Here is a 6,455-nt window from a genome sequence, read left to right as displayed (position 1 = left end):
CTCTGGTTTCCACCATCATGAAGAAAAACCCACCTTCTAGAGTTGCTGGAACCGTATCTGAGGAGGAACCTGGCTCCCTGATGGTTTCATGAGGGCTAAAGTCACCCACTGGCAGAGACATTTTTATACGAGCTGAGAAATGAAAATCTATCTGACTTAAGCCTTTTGACTATCTGTTCCTCACAGTCATTAAATATAATCCTAAATGAGACAGCCTGTTCCTGACGTTCCAATTTAGAAAGATAATGCCTACTCTCTTACTTTAAAAATGTTCTTTTTTTTTTTTTTAAAAAGTCTCACTAATTGTAAGAGAAACATGATTCCAGTTTTTAACCTAAAATACACATTTTTTAAAAAAAGTATTTCAGTTGCATTTGGAGAGACATTTCCTTGTGAAGGCAAAAGTTCTCTCTTGAGCTCGGGATTTGAGTGACTCCAAACTTCCTTTGGAGTACTCAAGGCCCATCTTTAGTGAAGGCGTGTTTGAGTGCTTCGTGTTGGGCATTTTTACTTTCATACCAAGCCTAACACTTCACACAGACTTAATTACTTATATCAGGGCGACTCCCCTCCCCCTCCCATTCATTACTGAGGGAATCTTTTCGTGACAGGTGGCAATCAATTTCTCCCTATCACCTTTCGGTATGCTTGTGCACTCTGTCCCCATGCAACTGTGTCTTTCCTCCTCGATCACTCATAAAATAGAGTTATAATAGCTATAATTCTCTCGTCGTCAATTGGTGCAGTTAACAAATGGTTTATTAGAGTGTTAACCTCCATTAGCTGAGAGGCTAGGTCATTAGCTGACTCTGATAACCATTTCTCAAGGTTTATGACTTAAATAATCACTTAAATAATGACTTTTATTCTTTTATCTGGATTGAAACAAACTTTCATAGGAACTTGAAATTCAGGCATAAAATGAATAATATTCATTAAAAAAAATATCTGCAAACTTGGGGCCCCATTTTGTTTTAAGGCACAGATGTTTGTTTTAGAACTTCCAAGCTAAGATGAACGGTAGACCCACTCACTGCTAGGCACCAAGGCAACTTTGTCAACAACAGCAAACACTTTTCTTCTGTGGATCGCAGTTTATAGATAGTTTGTTTTTCTTTTACCTAATTTCTTGTCTTGGAAATACTAGCAGTTTTAACATGAATTATGCAGGTTTGAGGCTTTATTCGTTGCTAAGCAATTGTACGCCACCTGCATAAAAGCTCCTTGACTTACTGTGTGTGGGGTCATGCCCTTAGAAACACATCATAAGTAGAAAATATCTTAGGTCAAAGATGCACCAAATACTCCTACTGCACTCCATCGCTTGGTAACACAGCATACTGTGCAACATCAGTTGTTTTCTCTTGTGACTGTGTGGCTGACTGAGCTGTGGTTCACTGCCGCCATCCTATCTGCATATTGTTAGCCCAGGAAACAACTGAAATTCAAAATTCGAAGTGTGGTTTCTATTGAATGCATATGTTTTTTGCACTATCATAAAATTAAAAAAAATCTTGAATAGTAAATTGGCAACCATCTGTATTTAGTTTTCTGAGGTAAAAAGGAAATTCTTACAGTGAAAAGAACTTTTACTGCTAATCTCTATTTGGATCTCTAGTGATTCAGGATAAGTCATAAAAAGGACAATGAGATTCACAGGTTTGATCATGCCACATTACTGCTCACCAACTTTAACAGGTCTCAATTGCCTACAGAATAAAGATTTTATAGGCAGAGAAGGAGGTAGATTTGGGTTGCTAACTCATGGAGTGCCAGTATCCTTGTTTCTAAGGTGGATATTGATATTTTTATTCCTAGATATTTTGTGACTGAAATGATATAGCACCTATGAAGCATTCCTATTATAAATGGGATGGAAGTTCAAAATGCCATTTCGATTTACATTGTTAACATGCCTAGAAATGAATGTTTGAGATTGGAGAAATGCGAATTTTCTTTTTTTTTTTTTAGAAATTGGTTGTTTATTCTCCGTAAATTGGTGCTTATTCTCCTTATTTCCACCTTGCTTATTAATGTGTGACTGCAGAACAACTCAAGACCACTTGGTGGTTGTTCCTACCCACTCAGTGGCCTGAGCAGTGGGAGCTGCAGACCAGTCTTCAGTGGCTGGCTGGGCACTCCAGTCTTCAGAAGGGAACTGCTGGATAGGCACAGAGGGCACCTGCACACCTTCAGACCAGTCTGCAACCTCAGGTTGAGTAGTAGTGAACTCAGGAGCTGGAGCAGTCCATTCACCCTGAAATTCCTCCTTGGTCACAGCCTTTTCAGCAGCAGCCTGCTCTTCCTTTTCAGTCTCTTCAGGATCTCTGTAGAAGTATAGATCAGGCATGACGTCCCATGGGTGCTCACGGGAAATGGTGCCGCGCTTGCGCAGAACTTCTCGGGCCAGCATCCACCACATCAGACCCACAGAATGAGCTCCCTTGTTGTTGCATGGAATGGCAATGTCCACATAACGCAGAGGAGAGTCTATGTTACACAAAGCAATGGTAGGCAGATTGACATAGGATGCTTCTGTAGGAGGCTGGTGGTCAGCCCTGGGATCAGTAACCACCAGAAGACGTGGCTCCCGGAAAGCTGCCTAGATCTGGTTAGTGAAGATTCCAGGAGTGAAGCGGCCAGCAATAGGGGTGGCTCCAGTGGCAGCAGCAAACTTCAGCACAGCCCGCTGGCCAGTATTCCTAGAGGATATGACACTGACATCAGCAGGGTTTTCAATGGCAACAATGGCACGAGCTGCCAGCAGAAGCTTCTCCCAGGTCCTCTTCAGATTTATGATGTAGATGCCATCGCTTTTCCTTTTGTAGATATACTGTTCCATCTGGAAATCAAGGTTGGTGCCACCTAAGTGGGTTCCTGCTGCAAGGAATTTGAGGACGTCCTCCTCCTTCATTTGCAGGACATCAAGGGCTCCGGACATTGTGACAGTTTCCCTTTAAAGTTACAACGGGAATCAAGAACAACGCCGTATGGATCCCTCCCTGGGTAGCGCGGAAAGGTGCAAATTTTCTCAATGCATCCTGTTATTCAATCATTTGGATACGTCCGACTATACAAAGCATATACTAATCTTCTGGGGGACTATTAAAACTGTTTTCATTTTGAAGGTAAGGAGCAACCAGTTTTGTTTTAATTGACTTGGCTTTTGTACAAAAGAGTGTATTCATCAGAGGAGGAGAATGAGCCATTTCTTGTTCATCTCTGTAGCAAGTGCCTGGCACTCTGCCTATCACACATTAAAGCTTTGAATAAATATTTGTTAAATTACTTAAAGACACCTGGTAAAATTAATCTCTTTGTGTGATCCCTCACAATGCTATCTTTATGAAGTAGATTTATACTTTTTACACTGTATTGTATCATCTCCTTGTACTTCTGCCTACACTACTAACTCACAGGATTATTAGAAGCATGACCAGAGCTCAAATTCTTTTCTTTCTTTCTTTCTTTTTTTTTAAATTTTAGTATAGGGGATTGAACTCAGGGGCACTCAACCACTGAGCCACATCCCTTCCCAATTTTGTATTTTTATTAGAGACAGGGACTCACTGAGTTGCTTAGCACCTCGCTGTTGCTGAGGCTGGTTTTGAACTCACGATCCTCCTGTCTCGGCCTCCAGAGCCCGTGGGATTACAGGCGTGCCCCACTGAGCCAGACTCCCTCAAATTCTTAACATCATGACTTGCCTGTGATGTAGCATTTCCAGAGGATGTTTCATGGAAGATGTGTATAATAGGAAGTTGTATTAGTTCCTTATTGCTGCTGGAACAAATTAGCACACATGAAGGAGCTTAAAACAATAAAAATTTATTATCATATAGCTCTGGAAGTCAGAAATCCCAAGTTAGTGTGCTAAATTAAGTCAAAGTGTCAGGATGCAGCATTTCTTTGGAAGTACAAGGAGAGAATCTGTTCTTTTGATTCTTGTAGCTTCCAGAGGCTGCTCTTATTCCATGGCTTGTGGTCTGTCCCTCCATCTTCAAGGCCTGCAATACCATATCTTTAAGGTCTGTTTCCATCTTCTCTTTGCGTCTGACCATGCTACCTCCCTCAGGGACTCTTGTGATTATATTGAGCCTCCCCCATTAATCCAGATATTCATAGATTCTGGGGATTAAGAAATGGCCATCTTTGGGATACAGTTATTCCATGACAGATGTAGCTAAGTAATAAGAAGAGAGCAAAAGGATTCCATAGTTGGATTAAGTCTAGGAAACATTTGGTAGAAATAGCATGAATATGAGACTTTTAACACAGTTTTTATCACTTTGTATTGTTATAAGCCTATGTGGTGACATTTCCACAAGACAACGCAGTCAATCTTTAAAATTCCAGGAAAAACAAACAAAACAAAACAAACCACGAGTTCTATATCTATCCATGTGCTCCTTCAAAAGACAAAGATGTACTAAGACCAACAAAAATTGAGGAAATTCATTAAAAGCAGACCTGTCCTTTAAAAAAATGTTTGTGAAAGTTCTTTAGATAAAGAAAAATGTTATGGTCAAGAAATTGGATCTGCATTTTTAAAAAGTACAGAGAATGAAAAAGTTTTCCTCTGCCCTATTACACCTCAACTTTAAGATATGGACAAAAACCCTTAAGTAATTAATACATGTAGCATGTTTAATATCACGCCCCATATTATGCATCATCCATAGATATATAGAATAGCACTTATTTTTCTTCTGGCACCTCAGAAAATAGCAATTCACTTCTTAACATACTTTCTTGGTCTTCATATTTCTGTTTTGAAAATGTTCTGTGTTTCTCTCTTCAATTACCTTCTAAAAATGTTATTGTCACCTATTTTAAATTATAAAATGTTATATCTTTAAATTCTGTGTTTGACATTGTTATAGAGTAGTGATTTGATGAAATCTAACAGCTTATACGTTGATTTAGCAAGTGATTTTTGCTGCAAACCAAAAATGTTTAAGTAATTCTGTATAGTTAAATTTCTCCTGTTCTGGATTGCAAAAATAAAGTGTTTGAGGAAGAGAAGTAGCTAGAAGAAGGTTTGAATAGAGTCCTGTGACTGGCAAGAGGCGTAAAGGGTATTTGTCAGTGAGGGCTGAGAATAGCCAGAAAAGTATCCCTTAAAAATTAATGACAAGGATAAAGAGAAATTATATAGTCCTCCAATGAAGTCTGAAAAAATAAGTGAAAATTAATTCCCAGTGATCAACAGTATATAAATTGCTTTTCTCACTCGTATGACTTGGAAAATAAATTCAAATCCTTAAACTCCCAGTTGCCAAAATGAATAACAATAATTATAGGAAGGTACTACATAACGGTCATTTTAATTACCATGTTTTTTTGCTTCTGTGATATAATTACTTTTACTTTTTTGAAAAATTTAAGAGGAGATTTCTCTAGCTGATTTTAGGTCTTGAGCATTCTGAGGATAATTATATCTTCCAAGAAACCATGTCTAGAATCCAAAAAAGTAAGGAGAATCAGACATTGAACATCTTGGATTGCAAAAGTAAATCCAACTACAAGTACACTGAAGCCAGTTCCAAAGGCCTTTTGCATCCTTGAACCAGTGGAGGAAAAATAAACGTCACGTCTCCTTTGTCATTATGAGGGATCACTGGCTGTGCTGTAAGCTGTGCCTTCCCATGTGAGCGCTACACTTTCTCAGCACTGGCCCAGGTTAAACCCTAATATTGAGTGCAATAACACCCTAAAGAGTTATTGAACAGAAGGCTTTGGAATCCTCCACTGTGATTACCCATCCTTCATTGGCAGCTAGAGTTTATGGTTGGTCTCAATATTGTTCTAAACTATATACATAAAGAGCCAACACTGTCTCAGTCAGATCATTGACAAGACCATAGAGAGGCAATGAAGGGGCCTGTTGTAGCATAACTCCAGTCATAAAGGAACAACTATTGTCCACTTTATTAAGTAAGAAGCCAATTTCACAGTATGGCGCTCTGGGTCGTCTTTTTTGATCACAGTCTGTGAGCAATTAGAAGGGGTTGCAAACTCTGAGAGGGATCGTCCTGGCTTCTTTTACTATGTTCTGTGGCTGCAGCTGCTATTGGGAGATGCATCTAGGGCTGTGAGATCATGTCTCATGGTAGCACTTTCTGGAGGCTAATTAAGTATTGCATAGAAAATTATATCCCTATATCTGCTTTAAATTTGCTGCCCATTAATTTGGAGCAGCCCTTGGTTCTGATGTGATGGGATAGTGCAATTAGAAGTAATTTATGGCTCATTTCTGTACCATTTATTGCTTTACGGCTTGGGCAGGATATAGCTTCCAGTGTTTAATGAGGACCCTCCTAAAATGAGGAGATAGCAAGATAATGCTTTGCATTTGTATTATGCCTTGGTAGAGGAAGGACAAAGGCCCTCACTTACACCTTCTCAATATCTCCATTGTGTGACAGCCATGCAATGGGCAGAGGTTAATAGAT

General features: G+C 39.3%; 1 pseudogene; it reads right to left on the bottom strand.

Annotated features, from left to right (window-relative positions):
• Nucleotides 1–2,053: 2,053 nt before the first annotated feature.
• LOC113192011 (small ribosomal subunit protein uS2 pseudogene) lies at nt 2,054–3,014 on the bottom strand (annotated as a pseudogene).
• Between the last annotated feature and the right edge of the window lie 3,441 nt (nt 3,015–6,455).

Source organism: Urocitellus parryii, chromosome 6 (assembly GCF_045843805.1).
Source record: "Urocitellus parryii isolate mUroPar1 chromosome 6, mUroPar1.hap1, whole genome shotgun sequence".
Lineage (NCBI taxonomy): Eukaryota > Metazoa > Chordata > Mammalia > Rodentia > Sciuridae > Urocitellus > Urocitellus parryii.
This window is presented reverse-complemented; position numbering and strand designations above follow the sequence as displayed.